General features: G+C 39.9%; 1 protein-coding gene across 3 annotated transcripts in view; it reads right to left on the reverse strand.

Moving 5' to 3' along the window:
* Kank1 (KN motif and ankyrin repeat domains 1) overlaps positions 1–26,434 on the reverse strand; it is a 198,353-nt gene that overhangs the window by 71,457 nt on the left and 100,462 nt on the right. Inside the window, exon 1 of one of the 3 annotated variants that reach the window (XM_048806855.1) lies at positions 167–243. The exons of the other annotated variants lie outside the window; for them this stretch is intronic. The gene's annotated coding sequence lies outside the window, so the exon portion shown is untranslated. Of the gene's footprint in view, positions 1–166; positions 244–26,434 lie in introns of those variants that run through there. 3 annotated transcript variants of the gene reach the window in all.

Consider the following 26,434-nt stretch of genomic DNA (forward strand, 5'->3'; position numbering starts at 1 on the left):
TAGGGGAAAAAGAGAGAGAGAGAGAGAGAGAGAGAGAGAGACAGACAGACAGACAGACAGACAGACACACACTGACCCCAAAGCAGAACTTGGAGATAGTAGTGGCAGCATTACATAGCACAGGTGCTGAGAACCACATTTTCAGCTCAACTTGGACTCAACCCACCTTTAAGACTCTGGGAAGTTAAATGCTTGGGGCCTCAGATTCTTCTTGGCTGGACTGAACAGCTCTAATGACACTTCCAGACCTGACTGATATTCTATGAGTGTGTTCTTCTAAATCCTGGGCCCAAAGGGGAATGCAAAGCTCCCTTGGGTCGATGTTGCCTAATAAAGTAAGACCATATGGGATGCTGTGCATGGGTCAGCAGGATTCAGGGCTTGCCTCTCAGAAGCTCCTCTGGTACAGAGGTCACTAGACAGAGTTTCTCTCAGTCAATGCCAGGGACACTGAAATGACTGGGGCTCTATTTCTCTTTTAATTCAGCTCCCCAAGAGGCTGCTTTATTCTGCCTCTCCCAAATTAAGTATTCTCTTCCCACTCAAAGCAATACTAGTAAAAATTTAGCAATAAACAAAAGCATATTTTAAAAAGTTTTTAAAAAATCAACTATAATTCCACTACTATTAGCATTTGGGGGTGTAGCTCAGTAGTAGAGCACTTGCCTAACACGTGTGAAGCCCTGGGTTCCATCCCCAGTGCAGAAAGAAAAAAAAGTGTTCAGGTTTCCAATTCTTTCTTGTGCTTATATAAACGTTTATTTTAAAATGTTACCATATAACTTTAACATTGTATCACAGCCATCTTTTGAAGATAGTAATTATTTGTCTTACTGGTTGCATGGCATTTTCTTTCATATTTGTTCTGTATTATATCTTACCTTCTTTTATTACTGAATATTTAGATTATTACCAATATTTTCACACTGTAGCACTCTACTGAATATACTTTTCAATATAGCTTCGTGTACTTGTCCAGTAATTTCTTTTAAGTAAATTCCAAGAAGTAGGTTTGTGAGATAAAAAGATGGAGCTTATACATATCAAACAATATGTACAATGTTGGACTGCCCTCTAGAAAGGAGGCACCAATTTATACCCTCACCAAAAACCTCACAGGAGGGACAATGAAACAGGCCTTTTTTTTTTTTAATATCATATATAAAAATATAAAAATAAATAAATACATATATTTATATATTTTTTTAGCTATAGGTGGAAACAATACCTTTATTTTATTTTTATGTGGTGCTGAGGATTGAATCCAGTGTCTCATGCATGCTAGGTGAGTGCTCTACCTCTGAGCCACAACCCCAGCCCCAGGCCTCTATTTCTAAGTCTGTTGCTTTGAATACAGTAAACACATCCTTCAAAACAATCAAAATTTCTATGTATAATTAATGAACTGAAGTTTGGGTTTAATGTTGGCTATTCAACATGGGACTCTATGTTTATTCTTCATCCTTGACTCAGAGCAATTTATGTTAAAAAAACTCAACTCCTCTATGTTCTATGAACATCATTCATGGACAACAAGTTTAAGAACCAGAAATCCTTGACTTAATGGAGAATGCTTCACTGCTCACTGCATTATAAGGGGCTTGAAATGGAACAATTAGAACAGAGACTTCTGTCCTAGGACTGAAGAGTATGTTTTCAGAAAACACAATTGGGAACAAAGTTGACTTCAAGGTACCTTCTATGATAAGCACTCCTCCATCCTCTTAACAGAGGGTGTACCCAATGCTTGGGGCTCACTCTGCCCACCCAAATAAGCAGCTGCTTAGGGGAAGAGCTGGTAAACCACAGAAGAAATTTTTAGCTACTGCTGCCACTGCAAGGTCAGAGTCTTAAATTAGTATCATGGAAGCAGATATAAATAAAACCAAATAGGGATTATATAAAAATACAAATTTTTAGAAAATTTGAAGCCACAAAAAGGGTTTTTGTTTTAAAGGCAAAGAACAAGTAGTAAAACAGGGGACACACACACATAGACACACACTCTCTACTGCATTGTATGGTTATAACTTAGTTGCATGCTTTCACAATTGAAATCCAAATTCTTCCTTTTGCAGATGAGGACATTTTGTGAAATAGCAGGTTAAACAGCCAGAACACAGTCACATAAAGTAATTAGTAGTGAACCCAGTGCCTTATTTAGAGGTGCAGAGAGAGGTTGGCATGTAACTTTTTACCACTGAGGGAAGCAGGGGGAATGGAACTTTCCTCTCCTCTCACTGGCTATCTATCTTCTTAGTCTCTGGCCTCTTCCCTTCCCCTGCGTCCCTTTCCTCCTGGCCCTATTAGATACAAAGGAGCCAGTTACTGGAATTCGGGTTCTAGTAGTTTTCACAGTGAGAACACCAGGCCTCTGCTGGGGATACCTTAAGATTTTTAGAGACTGGGAACAATATTTGAGTCCTAGTTGTCCGGGAGGTTCTCTAGCCTCTAACACACAGCTGTTCCTGACAGTCGGGGGTCCCAGGTGTGCCACTCTTAAGTGGCCTATGGTGCAACAGTGACATCCAGAGTTGGAGCCAGTTCAAGCACACTTTTCCTGACAATATGCTACTCAAGTTGTGTGGCACAGGCTTGGGGGTTTGCGAGTGGGGGTCCCACAACACAGGCATCCCCTAGATCTAGATGGAAACCAGAATTTTAGGCCCCTATCCCAGACTAAGTCAGAATCTGTATTTCATATTAAAAGGTGAGAAGCACTGTTTTAACAAAGATTTTTCACTACTGTTCCCTTGTTGGAGAGTAAAATGCAGAAAGCACTAAAAATGTCCCATCCCATTGATTTTTCTTTATTCACATTTCTTTGGGACTCCTAAGCACAGAGACCAACCCTAAACTCCAATATAGCTGTCAACAGAGAAAGGCAGAGTTATGCATTTGATTTTAACTAAGCATAACTTGCCTTGAACTTTTTTCCCCAGAAAAAGCTGGGAGTGCATATAAAAAAAATAGTTTAGTATCCCTTTGGCCTTTATACAAATTTCATATTAATGCTGGCAGGAAGGGACAGTTTCATTCTATAATATTGGGAATTGCAAGCAGTCACACAAAACGTCACCTTCCCCTTTGCTATGAAAATACAGGGCTGCAGAATTTTCTCTTTCTTACACCGGAAGGGGCATGCAGAAGCCAGCCCCCTCCCCTCCCCTTGGCTCATACCAGGGGAGTTGCAGGGAGGAGGTAACAGACCTGTTTTACACCTCCTTGGTTGGCTGACATGGGTGAATGATGGTTCAAAATGGGATCAATACCATCTTCATGCATGTGCTCCCACGGAATGAAAACCTTGATGGGTTTTCAGGAGGAATGTCAGTCTTCAAGCTCCAACAAGCCGTGCTATAGTGAAAACTGTTCAAAGTGTCAAAGCTGCTGTTCTGTGCCAGAGTGAACAAACACATGCTTTAGTCTTAACAGCTCATTAGGAAACCTTCTGTGATGTGTAGCTATAATCAGACACTACTGACTTAAATCTGCAAGTTGCATTCCATGATACTGAAGCAAATCCATACTTTGTGAGTTAGTTCACTGGTTAAGGTCAGTTATCACAGATCTTTACAATTCCAGTAGTTTGCTGGCTCCTCATTTAATTTTTTTTCTATGCTTCGAGCCAGTATGACCAGGTAACTTAAGGTTCAAATCAGAAATGTTTTTAGACTATTAAAATGCAGGGCTGGGGTTGTGGCTCGAGCGCCCACCTCACATGTGTGAGACCCTGAGTTCGATCCTCAGTACCACATAAAAATAAATAAACAAAATAAAGATATTGTGCCCATGTATAACTAAAAAAATATTTTAAAAAATAAATAAAATGCAAAATAAATGGGATACCAGGATAAAAGGTATAAAGTAGGACTGTCCCAGGCAAATTGGGTCAGTAATTTCTTTACTTTTAAAGAATTTTATTATTTTTTTAATGAAGAGGGAGGGGACTAACAATAAGTAGAAATAATTGCAGATTGCTAAAAAGACAAGAAAGCAACTGTAAAGCAGGCATGTCTATGGATCCCTATATAATGAGACTCAACACATTTTTACTAATGAGATACAATAAAAACACACTGCAGGGGGCTTTAGGTTATCAATGTCAAGAAGCTGTGCTGCTCCCAGGGTCATCATCAATTAAATGTAACAAACAACATGACTTCTGGAATGGGAGGCTCCTGTGAATGCAAGTGCACTTTCTCCTGGGAATTGCATCCACAGGTTTCCCCACCTTAACCACAGAGTCGCCTGTAATTTCTACATGGTGTCAGGATATGTCCTCCCAGCTTCTATTTTGAACCAAACATGACAACAGACACGTCCTCAGCTTTACAACTTTTTGCAATGTTTTCACATGTACTACCTTAGTGAAGCTTCAACACAGCTTTGTGAGATTCTTCTCCCCCTGAAACAGATAAAGAACTGGAAAGTGAGGTTGCTCCACTTGGCATGTGATTGAGACAGCATTTTTTTACTGTACTTTTGATCCTACTGTATTGCTTTTCACCACTGGGCTTTAAGTTTTTCTAGTACAATTGTATTTTGAATGGATGGACATACTCCATAAGAAAAGGAATTGCACATTTCTTTTTGTCTTACTTTATGACCCAGAAAAGGCAAATCTTGATTTTATATATATATATATATATATATATATATCTCCATTTAAAAGAAATGGTGTTGAGATGATCCTATTGCAGAAAGATAAAAGAAACAAAGGATCTACTACTCTATAGTTAATACAGCTTTAAGATAGAAGGGTACCCAGAGGGAGTTGAATTTTAGGGCTGGGGATGTAGCTCAGTGGTAGAGCATTTGCCTAACACGTGAGGCACTGTGTTCAATTCTTAGCACCACTAATAATAATAATAATAATAATAATAATAATAATAAAATAAATAAATGGAATAAAAGTATTGTGTTCATCTAAAACTAAATACACACACACGTGAAAGTAAGTAGAGGATTGTAAGTCCTGGATCAGCTATATCCTTCCATCTTCTTTACAATTTCCTTAGACTTCCACATCTCTATGGAACGCTTTCCCCAAACTATCCATTCAAGGGCTCTTAGATTAGGGCTAATATTTCATATCTCTGGCATATGTAAGTGTGGGCCAGAACAAGAACTAGGGTTGTTTAGTACTTCAGAATCTGATCTTCTGTTTTGTTTTTTGGGGATGGTGGTGGTGGTAGTGCTGGGGATAAAGTCATATTTGCTGTTCCAAGTCAACGGGTAAAAACATAGCTTGGCACACCTCATGGGGTTGTGGTGAGAAGCAGGCTCCCAACAATTCTCTCTCAGTGCCTCCCCTCCTCTGACACCCTAAATGCACACAACTCTTGAGAGATGTCTCCTTGAGGCTACTCCCTTGGGACAAACTGTATTTTTTTTTTTTTTTGGAGAAAGATGGAATTAAATATATACTTTTAAAATGAAAGAGTACAGACACTAAAAAAACTGTACTAGTTTTCAATACTTTTCACTACTTTGGGATTCAACCAATGCCAAAGATGGCTATAATGGCTTGTTTATATGTCATGGAAAAGCACAGAAAGAAACCAAAGAGGCATAAAGTGATAGTTTTAAATTTAAATTTCTGTTTGTTTATTTCTTATATGTAATAAAACAATATAGCAATTTACAATGTCCAGAAATAATGTAACACATTTCTATATAATAACAAACTGACTTATCCAGAACTTAGCTATCTAGCCATGGATCTGAAACACTAATGAGAACAGAATATAATCAACTAAGAAAATAAAATATCTAAGAATTTAACTTACACAGAAGTCTACACTCATGACCAGTTTACCTACAGTTCTATTTTAACTTTGGTTGTGTCCCTCCACCCCCACTAGCCTTGGTCAGATTACAAGGCCATGGCTTCGGAAAGGCACAGCATCTCAAAAGCAAATTACTGTAATAAGGGAATTGATTTTAAATAGTTTCAAAGAAGCACTTTTGGGCACAGAGCTCTGTAATCTGTACAGTTCCTCGAGACACTTATTACAGCCCAATTCATTACCAAGATTGATAGACCTAGTGCACTAGAGATCAGATCATATTCAATATATTATTTAAGAAAGTCTAAGTACACAGTTTCAGAAACTTAACAACAAAATTATTAAAGTGACAGGAATAGAAAAGATATAATTAGAGGGCCAAACATTGTGCCAATGGAAAGTTTGGCTATCGAGAACAACTTATTCCTGATGAAAAAATATAGTCTATTTTTAATTGTTTTTTAAGTATGTTTTTCCTTTTATCTCCTTGTGCCTGGTCATAATCATGTTTTCCACAGGTCGACATGACTGTCAATAGGTATCCTAAAGAACTTAGAAAAACTCATAGAAAACTAAGGTGGTGCAATAACCTCCATAGGGATCGGCTCTGGCTGAACTGTGAGCTCTGTGGGGCTCAGACACGCCACAATCTGGACATAGCCTAGACCCCTGCCCCACATATGTGAGCATTTAAATCTTTTATTTTTTGGATCAATCATAGAAACAATTTCTGAACTATTTACCTTGTTTTCGTTGTACATATCAATGCATATATATCATTTTTTTAATCATTAGATATTTCATTTCTTAAAAATGTGAATTCTTTATTTCACTGATTATTAGCCTAAGGTCTAGTTCTCAAACTTCAAATATTTCAGAGTAGAACTCAATTCCTTTTTACCAATGTTAATGGAAATTGATGATTCTTTTCAAAGGAATAGAACACAATCTCAAGTCATAGATACTTATCATCTTGATTGAAATCTTAGTGACCATATTGATTTAAAAATCTGTGCTCTGGCAGGAGGATTATGAGTTCAAAGCCAGCCTCAGCAACTTAGCAAGGCCCTAAGCAACTCAGTGAGACCCTATCTCAAAATAAAATACAAAAAAGGGCTGGTGATATGGCTCAGTGGGTAAGTGCCCCTGGGGTTCAATTCCCAGAACTACCCCCCCCCCCCCAAAAAAAAAAAGAAAAGAAAAAAAAAATCTGTGCTCTGTTTAGCTGCCTTCCCAGAAGATAATATAGGTTCTTCAGACCAGGGTCTGAAAAACACCAGGGTCAAGTCTATTTCAGGTCCGTCTGTTACAGAGGTGAAAAGGAGTGGCATTACCACAGAGCAACTCCGATAATCAACATGACTCCAAGTAATGACACACCCACACTGCAAGAGACCTTGCTGTTCCCACATGCAAAACAAACCAAAGAAAAGTCTAGATCATTTGTTTAAAACTTATTTGCTTTTAAACCAAATTTTTATGGGAGAAGGCCCTTCCAAGTTTGCACCAATATTTTGAGGGAACAATAAACAAAACTATATCACAAAAAAAGAGTATCTTATTCTGCAGAAGAAATATTTAAAGAGTTAATATTGAAAGTTATAAATAGTAAAAAGCAGACCTTCAAATAATAAGTATTGTAAGATACACTTCAAGATATTTGCAAGCAGTGATTTTGAAAAGCTTATGAAAGTTCTGGACCTTCTCATCAGAAAATGCAGGTACACACATGCCCAACAACATCTGTGTGGTATTTCAAAGAGAGATGGAGATAGAGAAATGTCATTCCCACCCCCTCTCAGCATATTCTTAGTTCAAAACTTTCATTTTGAAAATGCATACAAGTATCTTTTGTGGATCTATAATAAAATTTCTTTTAACTTTTGTTTTAAAGCATAAGATCTGTTCAAGTTGTGATTTAACCAGGCACTTAAAAGTGACCTTGCCTGGGCTATTTTTATGTTTCCAAATAGGCTTTACTCTGTTTTGTTTACAAAAAGATTCCAACAAACCTAACATAAAACTGTAAAGTAGGAAAAAAAAAAACCAATAAATTTATTCAGTCACAAACACACACATTAAAAAAAAAAAAAAAAAAAAAAAAAAACAAAACAAAACAAAAAAAAAAAAAACACCAGTCTTGCCAGCTAAGCTCTGCTCTCATCTTTCCATTTTTTTATTTGCTTAAGTGTAAATCAATTTAGAAAAGCTACTATGAAAACAGTCTTTTTTTAAGGTTAGGGAGGACAAGGAAATGGTTCTGTCTGTGTGACCCTCAAAAAGAAAGGCTATTCCCTTCCACTATTTTTCTTTATTGGTTCTTTTTAGTTACACATAGCAGTAGAATCTATTTTGACGTAATTATACACACATGGAATATATTTTAGTCTAATTAGGACCCCAGTCTTGTGGATGTACAGGATGGTGAGATTTCCTAGGTACATATATAAATACCCCACTATCTTTATAACAAATATGGTGACTTAACTGTCAAGTTTTCTGTGGACCTGTTTGTTCCAGGGCCTTTCACATTATTATGCTACAGAGGTAACAAGTCCAAAGACACAATTAGGAGAGAGGTAAAAATCCAGTAAGTGCTGCGTAAAAATTAGTGGTTTAACCCACTCAGAGATGAGCCAACAGCTCATCTGAGTTCAACCTTCCAGATTATGGGCATCAATTCCCCAATAAAAACAAAGCATACTTGTGGTGACAGAAAGTAGATTAATGGCTGCTCAGGGTGGAGGGGAGATGGGAGGGTAGGAGGAAATGGCTTATGACAGCTGGTGAGGATGGGTTTTCCTTTTGGAGTGATGAAAATGTTCTAATACTGTTTGTGATGGCTTTGCATAATTCTGTGAATCTACTAACCAGCCACCACTAAATTGTACACTGGTTAAACAGCATGCTTTATGAATTATACTTCAATGAAACTATTATTTTTTAAAAAAGTCTGAACAGTGTTGACATTAAGATCAGGGTCAGCTGGTAGGAGAAGATTAAGGCATGATGAAAGGTATTAGAAGAAAAGGCAAGAGAACAAGATGTATGAGAGAAAGCACTTTGGGGCCTCCAACAACCAAGGCCCAGCCGAGCATCCCTGAGGTCAGAACTTGAGGAGGCCTCTGATAAATTCAGTGCAGGGCCTTTGCCTTGGAATTCCAAAGCTTGGTAGACTATCCTGGACTTTGCAAGCAGTTCCATTTATGTGTTGTGGTGGTGGAGATGGTCTTATTAGTCATTTAACAAAACAAGCCATATCTTGGGAAGGCTATATAAGACACTAGGAAAGAGTGAGGACTACCAAGATGGATGCTTGACCTGGCTTCCCACGACCAAAGCAAACCTCTGATGAGGAAGATTCTAATGCAGGAAACAACAATTAGGTGAAAGACTTTCATTTGTTTATCTGACAAAGATGGCATATGCACACCTGCCCAGACTCCCTCTAAACATGCTGTACACATCTAATTGCATTAATTATCACTTCCACAGGGATCATTGTCTCTTTCAGCTGAATTTCTCACCATCACAGGGTTCTTCCAAACACAGGCCTACAGATCTCTGGCTTGAAGTAACATTGGTGGTAAATGGAAAGTTGGTTGGGGTTACAATATGGCTCTGAGGTCAACATCTATTAAAAACTGACATCAAAATTTAGCGCTTCCTTTTCTAATTTCATCATATCACAGGCAGTTATTTTAAAATCTGATTGTGTCCCACCCCACGCACACACACACACACACAAAAGGAGTTTCCCCTGCCAGAAGAGTTAGGGCAAAGCTGAGGAGCCAGGAGTCCTCAGTTTCCTAAAGGCATAGGGTTGGGAGGAGGGCTCTTAAGTCCCTCAGATCTGGAGCTACCCTAAAAAGAAGCTGTGCACAATGAGATCTGAAGACTGCTCAAGTCTGAATGTTGGTCCCTCCCCACACCCCCCATATGTTGCAACAAAACCCAGGGTGATGGTATGGCAGGGCCTTTGGGGGTGATCAGTTCATGAGGGAACCAGTACTCTAGAGGCACTTTACTCCTTTAACCTAAGTCTCCACAAATGCATTTGACTATTAATTTTGTGTATTTTAAAACTAAATGAAATACATAATACATAAAAGACTACATCTCAATGTAAGATTTACATTCCTACAGGGACCCCATAAAAACACTCTTTAAAACATACTTTTCCCCACAAATCTGATACTAAATACTTTTTGTTTTACTTAACAAGTTTCTTTACAACTGTCATTCTACTTAGGATTAAATTCCACACTATTTCCCTTAAACAGACACCTTGCCTACAGTAATCGGTGTGTCAAGAGCCCACTTTGTCCCATATGCAGATTGATCTTGCATGGTTTCCTGAACAGTGCCACGCCCTTCTGCCTTCTTGTGCTTCAGGCTCTAAGCAAGATCTCTTAGTCTGGGCTACTGTAACAACAATACCACTGAAGGGTAATTGATGACTGACACAGTGAAATGGATGGCAGAGAGAAGATCACTCTGGAGGAGTCAGAAGAGAAAATTTCAATACTGACACTGATTTGAGGATGGGGGGAATCCATAGAAGGGAATTATGAGGTACCACGTACTTCTTCAACAGAAGTCAAATTTAACAAGTTTATGGAAGACAACAAAGTTGATCCACTTCAAAATAACGGATAACTCAAAGTTTGCCCAGAACCTGGGAGTAAAGAACTAACGCACTCTTTCCCAAATATTCTACCTCTAACAAGACACATTTGGGACACGCCACACATTTGGTGCCAACAATGTCATTTTAGCCCCAATGCTTAGGGAATGAAGATTTATCAGAGACCATTTATGTGCTTATTCTGAATAAAAATAGAATATCCTGACATAGCAGAGGGGGAGGAGCTACAGATCTTGGAAGGCAAGATGATGACCAAGTGAGCAAAACCTTAAGAGAGGTGCAGAAGAGGAGAAAGCAGTGCTTAACCAGCTCAAGGCAGACTTCTGCCCAGCAGGCTCTCTGGGCACGATGGGACAGACACACAGCAGGAGCAGGAGCACAGCACCTGAGTCAGCAAACTCACTGCCTATTTCCACTTGGCTGAGTCCTGTTTGCAATTAGCCTCTGACTCAGATGATGAGACCATCTGCAGTTTCATGTTGTCATGTTGGACTGACCACAGAATTTCAGGCAGTGACAGGGGACTGGCACCAGTCTTCATATTACTAGCCTGTCAACAGAATCCTTGGAACTGGAAGATTCTATGATATACCCTGAATGTATTAAGACGTTTAAGAAACTGATGCAAAGCTTTAATAATTACGGAGTGGGTGGAGAAAGAACCACAACAGTACACTTCTTGGATGAGCAATGTCTTAATCTACCACTAATCACAGAGTGCACATAGCTAAGTCAACTTGTCCCTCAATGACTGCTTTGCTCATATCTTAATGGTTATCTTTTATAAGAATTTTTGGATCTTCCATTTCAGTATCCCCAAGAGTTACTGATACAACATAAGCTGGGATAGTGAGTAGCATGTCCATGGATGTGATGCTTCGCAATTTTGCAGCCATTTTGCCACCATGAAGAGCCAGTCTGAGGACACACAAATACACAGTAGATGGCAGTATGGAATGCCAATAAGAACCAGGTCTCTTATCAGTGAGTCACTGACTCAATCATGGTTAAGGCAATTTCCTGCTTAAGGCAATTTCCCACCTGTCCCTATTTAAGAGTTCCTTTTAAAATCTATGATATATTGGAGGGTCTCACATGAAACGTTCTGAGTACCTACTATTAGGTATCTGAAACTATTTAAAACAGTTTTAAATATTTAACCTGAAAAATAAGCACTCATTTCTTGGTCATTTCCTGATCCAATAGGACTGTGCTTCTCCAAGGGTGGTCCCCAAGTTCAGCAGCATTATCATGACCAGAGAACTTCTTCACACACATCCCCAGGCCTCACCCAGATTTGCTGTATCAGAGATCTTTGAGGGTAGGACCCAGCAAACCATTTAAATAAGAACATTAGTGACCCTGGTATGTGCTCAAGGGTAAGAACACATGCTGCAAAGAACAACTTACAACACCAGGCTCCAGTCATCATCAGTCATAACCAAGCAAATGCTGAACCATGCAAAAATGGGCCAGTAAGTACTGCCCTGCCCTCTAATTACTAAACAAGTACTGCCACAGATGGTGAAAGGCCAGAAAACAAGGAGCATTCAACAAAGGCTCACACAAAAGTTTTCACATCCTGACTGTGAATAGATAATGAGAATATCTGGTTGGGTCTGAAGCAAACAGAAGACGGAGGATCTCAAACTTGAAAAAGAACAGAGTTGAAAGAAGGACAACTCTCCCAGTGAACTCAGAAATGTTTTCCTGACACAGCTGAAATGGAGGAGTTGCTGGAGAAGTGGAATAAAGTTGAACTTGTCAAAAGGCAGTGGGGGTGGGGGCATTTAGGTGAACAAAATGAAGCACTATATAAAATATTCCTCAGAGTGCAAAGGTCTGAACAGAGATCCAGAGGAGGGAGGCCATCTCTGAAGCAGCATGGTACAGGGCTCTGAAAGAGGTCAGCTTTCCAGGCCTGAAAGAAGGTTAAGGATGTTCTGAGTAGCATGCCTCCTAGGCTTCCCAATGACAAGTGACATTCCGGGTCCAGGCAATAACTGATCTGTTGACGGGGACAGTGGGGGCTTCCTTAGCATAGCCCTGAGTGCTGTAGAGAGCCAAGAAATCAAGGGGTGTTTACAACTAGATAGGGGAAAGGGAAGACGGAACTTAACCACCAAACTCACAAGAAATCATACATACCCTGCATAGTCAGAGGTACAAATGAGAAATGTACCCAATGGCAACAGCTTAGACACGAATCCTGATAGAAGAGAAATTACTCTGAAAATTTTACACAAGAAGGGTTTTGCCTCTGGAATCTAGGAGCATGGCTCTCACCCTGGCTGCCCACTGGAATGGCTGGGGTACTTTCAAGCAAACAGACTGGGCCTGGGGATGTGGCTCGGTGGTAAAGTGCTTGCCTGGCATGTGTGCGGCCTGGGGTTGGATCACCGGTACCACCAACACAAAAAACAAACAAAAAAAACCAAGATCACACACACAAATAGACAAGGCCTTCCTGAGACCAACTGAGTCTCAAAATCAGGCTGGCATTGATGTATTTTTTTAAAACTTCCTAATAATTCTGATGTATAATGACTTATTGGAAAATATCAGGGGAATAAATGAAGTAAAATCTAAAGCCTATATGTCCTGCACAGAAATGGAGCTCATGAATTTTTGTATACCTTTTTTGTTTTGACATGGTGTTGAGAAGTAAACCCAGTGCCCACAGGTGCTAGGCAAGTGCTGTACCACCGAGCCACAACTCCAGCCCAAGTTCATGATTTTTTATAAAGGGATAAAAAGGAATGTGGGTGAATAAAAAAGAATACTAATAAATTGGGAATGTCACATTTACTTTTTCTTACTCCATTCATATAGAATTCCTTGTCTGGAAATGGAAAGGGATCCTTATTTTAAGTACTAGCCTGATCTCAGGGAGGTTTATTGTGAACAGGATATAAGAGCATTTCCTTCTGTAGGTTATATTAGTCTGAATAACACTTTGGAGAAAGGGTTTTCATGAATAAAGTCAGGGTTTGTGGTCCTCTGAAGAGTATGCTATAGAACACAGAGAAGCAGAGACATGCCCTGAAGGACCTTCCACACCACTGCAGAGCTGTGACCTTCAGACAGGTGCCTAGAGACATCAGGAGCAGGCCAGGGAAGAGCCATGGAGCAAAGGGATTTTGAGGACTTAGGGCTGCTCAGGATCTGGGGAGGCTTGGTGATAGTCAGGCACAAGGTTGTGTAAGGTCACCATGAAGAGGCTGGGGTGGGGTAAGAGGAGGAACACATGAAGAAGCCCTGAAGTCCTGAGGGCTGACACTCCACCCTCCATGTTGACTACCAAGGTAACCTACTCCGTGGCCAGTGACTGGTTTAGGAAAGGACATGCGACTGACTCAATTCTGGTCAATGAGCTGTAAGGAAGCATTCCCTGAGGTGCTTCTGGGCAAAGTTTTTTTGGCTTCTAAGAGAAATGCATAATGCCAGACTGTGTGCCATTCCTGGTAATCTGCACACACATTCTCAGACTGGCTCTGCCTAGAGACACAGTATCAGCACACGGAGAGGGGTAGAGTCGGGTGCAGGAAGAACCTGGGCCTCTGGTCAATCAATTAAACTTTGAACTAACCACTGAATCAACTAACCTCAAAAGCTGCTCTCTAAAGTTATGAAAAAAAATTTAATTTTCCTTATTGTGTAAAACAATTTGATGCAAGGTTTTCTGGTAATTTTATTTGCATTTAAAACATATCTAAACGAGAAGACTAGAAAGATGAGTCAGAATGAGTTCCTGAGGTCCTGAAGGCCAGGTTCAGGAATCTGGATTTTGTTCTATGGCAGAGACTTTATTAAGTGGGAGTCTTGTGAAAAGGACTGGCTGGGAAAAAAGTTTATTTATCAACGGTCCATAGAAAGTTTTATTCCACAATCTTCTCATGGAACACTGAAAAAAAAAAAAAAGTCAAGATTGGGAACAAAATGGGACAGAACCTCATAAGAGGAGGGAAACAGCCTCATTGCCTATGTTTTTTTACCTTGCAAAAACCCCATTCTTGCATTGTGCTGTGATAAGGAACTCTCCTAGTGACAGTCAATTAGAAATCCTCAGAGTAATTCACTGGGATGGAAATGAGCCTTCTCCCCACTCAGAGAGGCAAAGTCGTGGTTACAGAGGCTTTTAGAACTTCATCCTCTTGGATGAAGGCCTTGCCTTGTGCCCTGAAGGTTGCTAAACCTGCTTATGAAAGAAACTATTTAAAAAAAAAATTATAAGCTGCTTTATTTTGCATGAAACCTCCATCTGTACCAGTTAATACAATAAGTAATTATCTTCCCCATGCTTCCAATAATTATCTTTTCTAACCAGTTTTTAAAATAGTTTCCATTCAACTTTCCTTTTTACAATACAATTACTAAACCATTGATTCCTTTAACCTCTTCTCTTAGAGCCCCAAGGTAAAATCTAATTATGAAGACAAATAATTACATGCCCAGGATGTATCATCCAAAGATCAAAATCTAGGAGAATGGGGTTTCAGTAGTACTTTTGGCCAAGAAAGCCTGGAAATGCTGCCTGCCAATTCCTGATATTAAGTGGAAACATGAATTCTGACATCATCGGTGCATTGCTACTTTCTAGGCTTCACCAGTACCTTACATTGAGGATTAAACGTTACTTCCTTGGCGTTCAAAATCATAAGTGACTGTTAAGGGGTAGGTATGGTGTTCACCCTAAGGAGACAGGGATTAATACCATGGCCTCTGTAATCCTGGAATACAGAGCTATGCTGGGGAAGTTGTGACAATGTAATTTCACTATGCATTAGGTAGTTGCCCTATTGGTGCGAGCTGAGAGTGGCAGAACCACACAGGTGCAGTAGATAAATGGGGTGTAGGCAAAGGTCATGAGAGACACCACCCCTGAAGTGAGTCTTAAACATGAGTAAGTTGGCCCTGGAGGGGAGGAAGCACAGTCTTCAAAGAGGACAGGAGCAGATGCAGAGACCACAGGATGGGGTGTGTGCACAGAGCTGTGGGAAATTAAACAGACAAGGGCTGGATGACTAAGGGCTTTCCATGCCCAGCTGAGGAGTTCGCATTTCATTCTGAAAGCAATAGGAAAGATACTGGGGCTCAGAAGCCATGGGATTGGGTTACCTTTTAGAAATTAATTCTCTGGATGAAATGAGAAGAATGACTTGCCCAAAGAAGGAAGAAGCAAAGAAACCCTTAGGAGTGTTCCAGGCTGGAGTACAGAGTAAGACTTAGAAGGGAGGTCTGGGCTGGAGACACCAACAAAGAGCCTCGTGTGGGATCCAAGGGTGTAGAGCTGGTGGTCCTCAGAAGAGGAAGTCTTGTATCTTGAGGTGGAATATGATAGGGACCATAAAATTCTCTGGTTAAGGCTGCCTAGGGGAGAAGCTCCACAAATCCCAGGGTGCTGATGAGTCTTCACAGCATTTCATTTCTTTGTGGGTCCCATAAACTTGGATAGACAATTCTGTTTGCTGGGCATAGAATGCACTACATACTTAGTCTACTGCCAACTTATAAATTCATACTCTTTCAAAACACTAACACTGAACAGAAATAACAAAAAAGATATATATCATTCCTAGAATGGTTTATACCAACATATTTCTCCTCCTTACCAACCAGTAATACCCTCATTTTGCCTCTGTTAATCTTCAACAGACTTTGACTAAGCTTCCTATAGCCTCTCATCTTCTACCTGAATCAAGTCTTTCATTTTCTTCTCTTCTCTCTTTTTTTTAAGTTGTAGTTGGATACAATACTTTTACTTTATTTATTTATTTTTATTTTTATGTGGTGCTGAGGATGGAACCCAGGGCCTCGCATGTGATAGGCAAGCGCTCTACCACTGAGCCACAACCTCAGCCCTTCATTCTTATCATTATTCCCTTTGTTCTTAAAATGAGCACTCAGATTTCATCAGTAAAGAAGCTAATATATACAAACATATAAATATATACAAAGTGCCTAGTAAAGTGCCTGATACATAAAAGGCCCTCGGCAAATAAGCTATTATTGCCAGCTCCGTAAAACATTGTCCTCTCCCAAGTCACTGACTGGGAGTCCGCCTGCCCACTTCTCCTCTCCCTTTTGTTAGACTGGTTCTCTTTACATGGATGGGCACAGGAGGTGGTATTATCTCTAACACATTTCCTCTATGGGCTACAACTATGAAGCTATGTAACTGAGATATTTGGGGTCTTCGAAGGGAGAAGAGAATCAGTTATCATCTGTTATTCATATGTGCCTCAGAAACCAATGTCCTTCTCTCAGGACATGTGCTTGGATATTTACAATTTGTTTGTATAGATGTACCTCAACAGGAGGCATGAGAATAGTTAAGTTACTGAATCAGAAAATGTCATCATTTTTCCTGGTAACTCATCTAAGCAGATGGCAAATGACTATTTTCATGGCTTGTTTCTCCATTACATGTAGAAATATTTATTAACATTGTATTTCTGTTGCACGTGTGCAACCAGCAAGAAATCAAGCGAGGCATCTGCTACAGAGGCTAGGGGGAGGGCCAGTGAGTGTGGATCCCTTCTGGCTTTTGTCTTAGCAGATGAGCAAGACACGTCTCAGGAACACCTGCCTGTTTCCCTGTAGCCAGAGTGTACTAGACAGGAGACCCCATGAACAGTCAGGGACAGCTATCATGACACTGCATCTCATCAAATCTGAGAAGTCATGAGATGTATGTTATTTTATGTGTTACTGAGAAAGCAACAACTTCTAAGGCAGGAAACTGAACAGGGAAGCCCCATATGAAGCTGGGGCACCAAAAGGTCACAAAGAATCAACTATCCTGCGATCAAGAATGACAAGGAAACCCGTGTTTCAACCTGGGAACTGGGTGAGGGGGGAGGGCATCTCCCTGGATACCTGACCATTCTGAATCCACACCACCTGTGTGGTCCACATGCCCTCAGGCAGCATCTCCACACAGGTGCCAGTCTCGCAGAACTTCAAGAGACCAGCAGAGGTGAAATGCCTGAGCCATGGACTTCCAGGGGGGGACACAGGATGCTTCCTGATTTTAGATACATAAGAATACACACATCTGTGAGTAGAAAGAAACAAACTCTCATGCTGTGAGGCTCCTAACAGGAGTTACTCAGGGTCTAGAGTTGAGAATATCAAAATGGGAAGCAGTCAAGATAGAAACGAAAGTTCAGAAAAGGATCCAAAGGCAATCAACTACTGAAGGGAACAACTGAACCTGGGAGGCAGAAAGGGCCAGAGCAAGACGTGGAGGCCAAGACAGGCCAGGGACCAGCAGGCTAGAGCCCAAGCCATAGTTCTGTCCTCTGGCTTTCTGACTTTACAAGTCAGGAGTGAAGTGCTCCTAGTTTCCACTCCTCATCAGTAAAATGACAAAAATATATTCTCTAAGATTAATGAGGAAATGAAACAAGTAACTGTATTTTTTTTTTTTTTTGGAAGTACTTCCCATACTATGAAGCACTATGCCAATAAAGTTATGCTTATTATTCTTGATGTAGGAGCTGCGGTTGTGGCTCAGCGGTCGAAAGCTTGCCTGGCGTGTGTGGGGTGCTGGATTCGATCCTCAGCACCGCATAAAAATAAAATAAAGGTATTATTCTTGGTGTAAATATTCTAAATCATCCTTGAGACAGATTGTTTTAATTATTTCCTCAATTTTTGTTTAACAGAGGGCTATACATAAATGAAGGCTTTGTAAAGGCTTGATTTAAGTAACTAAATAAATTCTGCCAACATTTGGCCCAGTCCTATTTGGCCCCAAATTCCTAAGGACCAATTACCACTATTGCTGAAAATTGGGGAGAAAAGCAAAGCCATCATTGTGGGATGGGATATATTTGTGCTTAAACAAGTACACAGCTCTCACACATCTACCTACATCCTCCCTGGAAATCCCAACAACAAAACCTGTACAAGTGATGTTTACATAACCGAAATTAGACTCCAAGAGACAACTTTTTAACAGGAGCAACCAGGACAGAGGACAAACCTAGAGTACTGTTCATCACCGACAAAAAGTTCCTCAGCCACAACAACGATCACCTCTGGGAGAAGAAGTCGGCGTCTAGGCCTCCCTGAATATCTTGATATATTACCAGGGATAGACAGGGAAAGGAGCTTCTCCCCACAAAGCACGTATGGCTTGGAGTAAGACTGTGGCTGGGAGTTAGGAAGTGGAAGTTGAAGGTGAGGGCTTCCACTCCCCAGCCTGAGTGGCCCTGGGCACACCAAAGGGGGCGTTGCTGTGTAGGGAGAAGGGGAGGGAATGGACACTGCAGGCTCTGCCTTCCTCTATCACCTGCCTCTGGGTGGACTTGGCAGGAAGACCTAAGGCACCATCTCTACCTCACACTTCAGGATTCCAGGCATCTCAGGACAGCAGTGTGGAAGGAACAGTGTTTTGAGCTGTTCATTCTCTGTTGACCATCCCCCTTGCTGGCTGGGAATAAGGAATGCTGTCAAGTGAGGATGGAAAGACAAAAACAGCTGCACAGAAGAGCAAGAGGAATAAGCTGGCAGTGAAGAGATGGAGAAACCCAAACACCTGGCATGCAAGAAGTTAGAGGGAGGTCCAGAGAGTGACGGGAATGCCAGGAAGTTTCTGAAGCAATGATCATTTGGGATGGTGGGAAGCAGTTAAACCTGGGAGATGAGCTGAGTGGTGGGAGACAGGAGCGGTCTAGATAGAGGGCCACTTGCCCAGGATACAGCATGACCCCAAGCCAACACACTCTGGGACTGATCATCTCAAAGCATGGGTATATTTTAAATAAATAAATATAAATACACACACACACACACATTTATCTTTATTTGTTTTATTTTTGTGTGGTGCTGAGGATCGAACCCAGTGCCTCACACATGTGAAGCAAGTCCTCTGTCATTGAGCCACAGCCCTAGCCCTCATAGGTCCATTTTTACCTGAGAAGGCTTGAAACTTCTTTCCATTTGTTTTATTCCAAACACTTGAGTAAATCTCTTCTATAGAGTTGTTTTAGAAAAACATGGCAAGGCAGAAAGCTGCTCAAAACACTAAATTTTAAAGAGTGATTTTTTTAAAAAAGTGACTTCAAGTTCCAGCCTTTTCCAGACATGCTTTGCACAAGAGGGTATGTGGAAATGCACGACTTTTAACAACTGATGACTATCAGAAGACCCAACCCACAAGTTTCCTGTGGATTAAATGGGAAAAGAAAAACAAAAACATGGTTTGCCCAGACATAAATGATATTTCTGGGAACTTGGAAAAAGGTTTGTTCCACCTCAGTCAGGCTGTTAGCCAGCAATTCTTATCTGGGGACTCAACTTGATAAGGACTTAGGTAAATGTACTAAAAAACATGTTTCATCAAACATTTCTCATGACAGTAGCAGTTTTCCTCCATGAAGAAATCTGGCTCTTAGGGCTAATCTGCAGGAAATCACTGCCAAAAACGACGGCTATGGGCATGTGGGATTTGATCTGGACACCAATGATCAAAGTACCACACACCCAGAGGAGCACCCTGCAGAACCCAGAGACCTCACAAACACAGTATCATGTGGGGTTCCATTGCCATTTTATAATTTAGATACAAAGGAACAAAACAAAACAAACAAACAAAAAAACCATGAAATAGATTGCTCAAGGAAGGGCATAAAGTAAAACCCTGAAAAGATTTCTACTATAAACCGAAGTCTGTCTCACTGCAAACACCCAGTCCTCACTCAGAGATGGGCTTTCATTGGTGGTCTGTATGGTAAGGAAGCTTTTGTTGGAGGAAGGTGGGGAATCATTTTTAAAGGAAATATTGGTTTGTTGTCACTGATTTTTAATGCAACTTTGATTTTTTTAAATATTTTTCCCCAAACTTATTGAGGTATAATTGGCAAATATAAGTTGAACAATTCACGATGTACAACATGATGATCTGAGATTATATATATAATCTATAGGTTACGCCCATCAAATTAACATGTCCATCATCAGTTACCCTATGTGTGCATGCATGTACACTTGGGGTGGGGGGAGGTAAGCTACTCTCTTGTCAAATTTCATGTGAACACTACAATATTATAACTATAGTCACTATCCTACAATAGATCTTCGGAACATATTCCTCTTATAACTGAAATTTGGCATTCTTTGACTAACTCCTCTTTTTCCGTTTTTAAATTTCCCTTTCTCCCATGCCCCAGTCCATAGCAACTGCCATTCTATTCTCTGCTTCTGTGGTTTTGACTTTAATTTCCACATATGAGATCATACAAGTATTTCCCTTTCTGTGTCTAGCTTATTTCAGTTAATATAATGTCCTGCAGGTTCATCCATGTTGTCCCAAATGGCAAGATTTCTTTTTTCCTAACAGCAGAATAGTATTCCTGTGCGTGTGTGTGTGTGTGTGTGTGTGTACACAAATTTTCCGCATGACAGTTTTTTGTCATCTGTCCATTTGATTCCATACCTTCATCCATTATTGGCTGATGGACGCTAATGCAGATTTTATATCTTATCTGAAATGTCCATATGAATAACACTGCAGTGAACATAAAGGTGCAAATACATCTTCAACATACTGATTTCATTCTCTTTGGAGATAGACCCAGAAGTGGGAATGGTGGATCATATGGTAGTTCTATTTTTAATTTTTTGAGAAACCATACTGGTTTCCATAGTGACTATACCAGTTTTATTCCCACCAACAGTATGCAAGGGATATTTTTCCAGATCTTTGCCAACACTTTCTCTCATAATAGTCACCTTAACAGGTGTGAGGTGAGAACTCATGTGGCTTTTATTTCCATTTCTGTGATGCTTAATGATCTTAAGCACCTTTTCATATACTATTGGCCATTTGTATGTCATAAGAAACGTCCATTCAGGTCTTTTTCCATTTTTAAATCTGGTTGTTTTTATGTTTTTCTTTTTTGCTATTGAGTTGTATGAGCATATACACAGAACTTTTAAGTTTGATGCAGTCTTCCTTGTTTAATTTTGCTTCTGGTGCCTGTGCTAAAAATTCATTGCCAAGACCCCTGTCCAGGAACTTTCCCATGATTTCCTCTAGGAATTTTCTAATTTCTGTTCTTATAGCCAAAATCCACTTCAAGTTAATTTTTATATATAGGAATCCCATTTTATTCTTTTGCATGTGGATATCTAGTTTTCCCAGCACCATGTATTAAAGACACTATCCTTTCCCTGTTGTGTTTTCTCGACACCCTCATGCTTCTAAGCAGCTCAGATGTCTAAGGATTCATTTATTTCTTGTTCCCACCAACTTTAACCTTCTTCCAGGGCAGGACCAGGCCTTATTTGTCCTTGTATCCATCTTCCACAATACTAGATCAGTGACCCATCACACAGAGCCTCAGAAGAGAAGCAAGTGATGAGATACAGAATATTAGCTTCTTTGTACTCCAAGGGAAGCACTTTATGGAAACTAAAAACAAAAATCATCAGTTACAAATCAATTTAATCAGGTTTTAGGTACTCCTTGGATGACCTAAATTATACTGTCCTTATGCCCTCTCTACATTCCCTGTAAATTCCCACAACAGAGCAACAAAAGCTCTAAAAGCAGTTTATATAGCAAAAGAGACCCTCATCCTGTAAGATTAAAGGAGGGCTGGAAACAGCCCCCACTTTTTTTCTGTGGTGCCAGGCATCAAACCTTTTAGGGCCTGGAGGGTGCTAGGCAAACCCTCTACCCCTGAGCTACGTTCCCTATCATTTTTAAAATTTTGATTCAGGGTCTTAGGTTGTCCAACCTGACCTTAAACTTGCCATCCTCCTGCCTCAGCCTCTCTAGTAGCTAGGATTACAGGCATGTGCTACTGCACCCACTTGGGCTGGAAAATTTATTGAAAGAACAAATTTTGTATAAATGTGTTTTCTTCTCCTCCTCCCTTCCTTCCCCAGAGGCTTCAGCAACACCTGTGATCCCCAGGACAAACCAGTGCCACTGGAAAAACATTCGGGCTTCTTCATCTCCCTGAGTACATAGCCCCATGGGAAGGCTGACAGCAAAATGCCACGTTGATTGGTGCCAGGGTTCAGAAGCCAGCAAGTGCATGAGCAGTGCTGGAAACAGGGACCTGCTTTCATGCAAGGTCCTGCTTGGCACACAGGAGGCAAGACATGCTCCTGCTGAGAGGGAAGGAAAGAGGAATCACCTCTGACTGCAGGGATATCTAGCAGTCACAGGAAGCCATGAAGTTTGAGACTTTTTATTGCTAATGATTGAAATCTCTGTTCTTTATTAATTTAAGAACAGTGAAAATACAAATGACTGTGGTCTAAGACCTTTAAGGGTGTGTGTGTGTGTGTGTATGTGTGTACACATGCATTCTTGTGTGTGTACACGCATGTGCACCTTCCTAGCCTCCAGTAATGGGTCACATCTATATGGACTTAAGACTCATTTTGGGTGATGGTGACTTAAGAATGTCCACATTGTCAGGTCAGTGTGACCTGGAACTTGAATCCAACTCAGTGGACGCAGAGGCTTTGCTTACGCTTGTTGGACTACAATCAGTAACAGTTCATAAAGCTCAACTTTAAGAATACAACTTTGGGAAAGCTAATATAAATAGCCCCAAATTATTAATTTATATTCAAGGCTATTTACTAACCATTTAGCCTACTAACATGTTATCTGATATCTGTCAACTGTCTAGTTACCTTTACCAGATGGAGTCCCCAGCTAAAAATTTTTAACTAGAATAAGTTATTTTTTAAAAATAAAATAAAATTTTTTTAAATAGAATAAGCTCCCCAAAGGGTCAGGGGGACCTCAGGTAAGGAGCTGAACAGAGGGGAGACTGAATACCTAAAATTTCTGGTATTGAGCATTTTGAAAGCATTTTGGTAGGTGAGCCCTTAAATGAGGATTTGGACCAGATTGCACTTAATTATAGAATTTGATTAAGAGGCTTAATTTGATTTATCAAATGATGACTAATTTCAAATCTGGAATTTGATCAAATCAGTTAACAAATGGGATACTAACAAAACTATTCAAGAGTAAAACTGTTAACAGGGCTTAGTCATTGGAAAAGGGGTACTCTTATTCCACCTAAATGGCTAAATAATTTAAAAAAGTTATTAGTGGGATGGGGTTATAGTTCAGTAGTTTTTTTTTATTGGTTGCGCAAAACATTACAATGCTCTTGACATATCATATTTCATACATTTGATTCAAGTGGGTTATGAACTCCCATTTTTACCACGTGTACAGATTGCAGGATCACATTAGTTACACATTTTTTTAATTTGTTTTTTCTAGATATACATGACAGTAGAGTATATTTTGACATATAATACATGCACAGAATATGTATAACTTCTTCCAGGTGGGAATCCCATTATTGTGGTTGTATATGATGTGGAGTTACACTGGTCACATATTCATATATAAGGATAAAAAATATATATCCAATTCATTCTACTGAATGGAGGCAAGACATGCTCCTGCTGAGAGGGAAGGAAAGAGGAATCACCTCCAACTGCAGGGATATCTAGCAGTCACAGGAAAGGAAGACATGAAGTTTGAGACTTTTTATTGCTGATGATTGAAATCTGTTCTTTTCTAATTTAAGAACATTATTTAAGAACACTATTCCTATTCCTCACTCCCTTCCCTTCATTTCCCTTTTTCCAGTGAACTTCTAATCTTTCCCTCTCTTGTTGTGGGTTAGCAACCACATATCAAAAAACATTCTGCCTTTGGTTTGGGGGGACTGGCTTATTTCACTTAGCATGATAGTCTACAGTCCCATCCATTTACTGGCAAATGTCATTATTTCATTCTTCTTTATGGCTGAGTAATATTCCTTTGTGAGGGCACATAGGTTGGTTCCATAGTTTAGCTATGTGAATTGAGCTGCTATAAACATGAAGTGGCTGTGCCATTGTAGTATGCTGATTTTAAGTCCTTTGGGAAAAAACTGAGGAGTGGGATAACTAGGTCAATGGTGGTTCCATTCCAAGTTTTCTGAGGAATCTCCATACTGCTTTCCAGAGTGGTTGTACCAATTTGCAGTCCCACCAGCAATCTATGAGTCAAGATTTTCCCCCACATCCTCACAAACATTTTTACTTGTATTCTTGATAATGCCATTCTGACTAGGGTGAGATAGAAGATCAGTGTAGTTTTGATTTGCATTTCTCCAATTGCTAGAGATGTTGAACAATTTTTTTCATATTTGTTGACCATTCATATTTCTTTCGTGAAGTGCCAGTTCCTTAGCCCATTTATTGATTGGATTATTTGGTTTTTTTGGTGTTAAGTTTTTTGAGTTCTTTGTCTATCCTGGAGAATAATGCTCTGAGTAGCTGGTGGTAAAGATTTTCTCCCATTCTGTAGGCTCTCTGTTCACATTTTTTTTTTTTTTTTAGAGAGAGAGAGAGAGAGAATTTTTTAATATTTATTTTCTAGTTTTCGCGGACACAACATCTTTGTTTGTATGTGGTGCTGAGGATCGAACCCAGGCCGCACGCATGCCAGGCGAGCACACTACCGCTTGAGCCACATCCCCAGCCTCATCTGTTCACATTCTTGTTTCCTTTGTGGTGAAGAAGCTTTTTACTTTGATACCGTCTCATTTATTGATTCTTGATTTTACTTCTTGGCTTGAACAGTCTTCTTGAGGAAGCTGGTTCTTAAATTGACAGGGTGGAAAGTTGGGATTAATTTTTCTTCTAGTAGGCACAGAGTCTCTAGTCTAATGCCTAGGTCCTTGATCCACTTTGAATTGAGTCTTGTACAGGGTGAGAGATAGAGGATCGATTTATTCTAGTAACAAAGCTTGTGCTTAGCATACACAAGAACCTGGGTTCAATACCCAGAACCATGTTTTTTTAATATTTATTTTTTTAGTTGTAGTTGGACACATACTTTTATTTTTCTTAATTTTTTGTGGTGCTGAGGATGGAACCCAAGGCCTTGCACATGCTAGGTGAGTACTCTACCACTGAACCACAACCCCAGCCCCAAGAACCTTTAAAAAAAAAAAAAGAATTATTTTTATTTTGTTGCTAGTAATTGCTGTACACACTGGCTCAGAAAGTCAAGTTTTAGGCGATTTTGATTTGGGGGATTGAAGAGTTAATGTCCCATTTCAAGATAAGGCTGGAAGGCAATGGAATGTGATTAATGACACTGAGCAACAGCCAGTAAGAACATTTTGGAAGATATCAGTGTACTTGAAAAAAGTTGTCTGGCCTGCCTAGACCTGAACTAGATAACTGAAAACACAACCCAAAAATTTAAGTGAGCTAAATATACTTGGAAAAAATAATCCCTCTGAAGGAAGAGTCTGCTTAATATATTTTTAAATTACAGTAAATTCTCAATATTTTAATACATCTTGGTATTTTAATAGAACAATATATTGTATATGAAACCCTTACAAACTATAGGAAAGCTGACCTGAGAAAAATCTGTGTCCTATAGTCTGTAATACATCCACAAACTGAAGGTGAAAATACTGATAGGTCACCACACACACGTTTATTCCTAGCTGAATACAGGAAAGCTATTATGATCACACAGTAGCTCATCAATTCTAAGAGGAGGATAGGTTCAGCTGTTCTGAACTATGTCAGCTCTTTGCGTAAATACTTACATTTTCAAAATTCAAAGCAATTGGCACAACAAAATCTGATGCCATGTGAAGGGCCAATTGTGTACAGTTATTTGTCCAAAGGGAGAAGTTGCTATCAAATCAGCTTGTCCTTGAGGCTGCAACCTTGGTTTAGTCCTACTCTGTTCTCTTTGGTCCCTCTTCCACCCAACCAGATACATTAAATAGCAGGATGCTTCTAAGTACTGTACAGCTTGAAAGATAACACTGTACAAACTAGTCCTGAGGGATAGATAAGAGTCCCTTCCAAATTCAGAAGCACCATAAATCTCTCCCAGTCTTCCGAGACAGCTATTGACTCTGAAGCAAAATGGAAGATTCAGACCTGCAAAGGCGCTTTTAACTAATCTAGGAAATCTCTTTGAGAG

This window comes from Marmota marmota, unplaced genomic scaffold (assembly GCF_001458135.2).
Source record: "Marmota marmota marmota unplaced genomic scaffold, marMar, whole genome shotgun sequence".
NCBI classification, from domain to species: domain Eukaryota; kingdom Metazoa; phylum Chordata; class Mammalia; order Rodentia; family Sciuridae; genus Marmota; species Marmota marmota.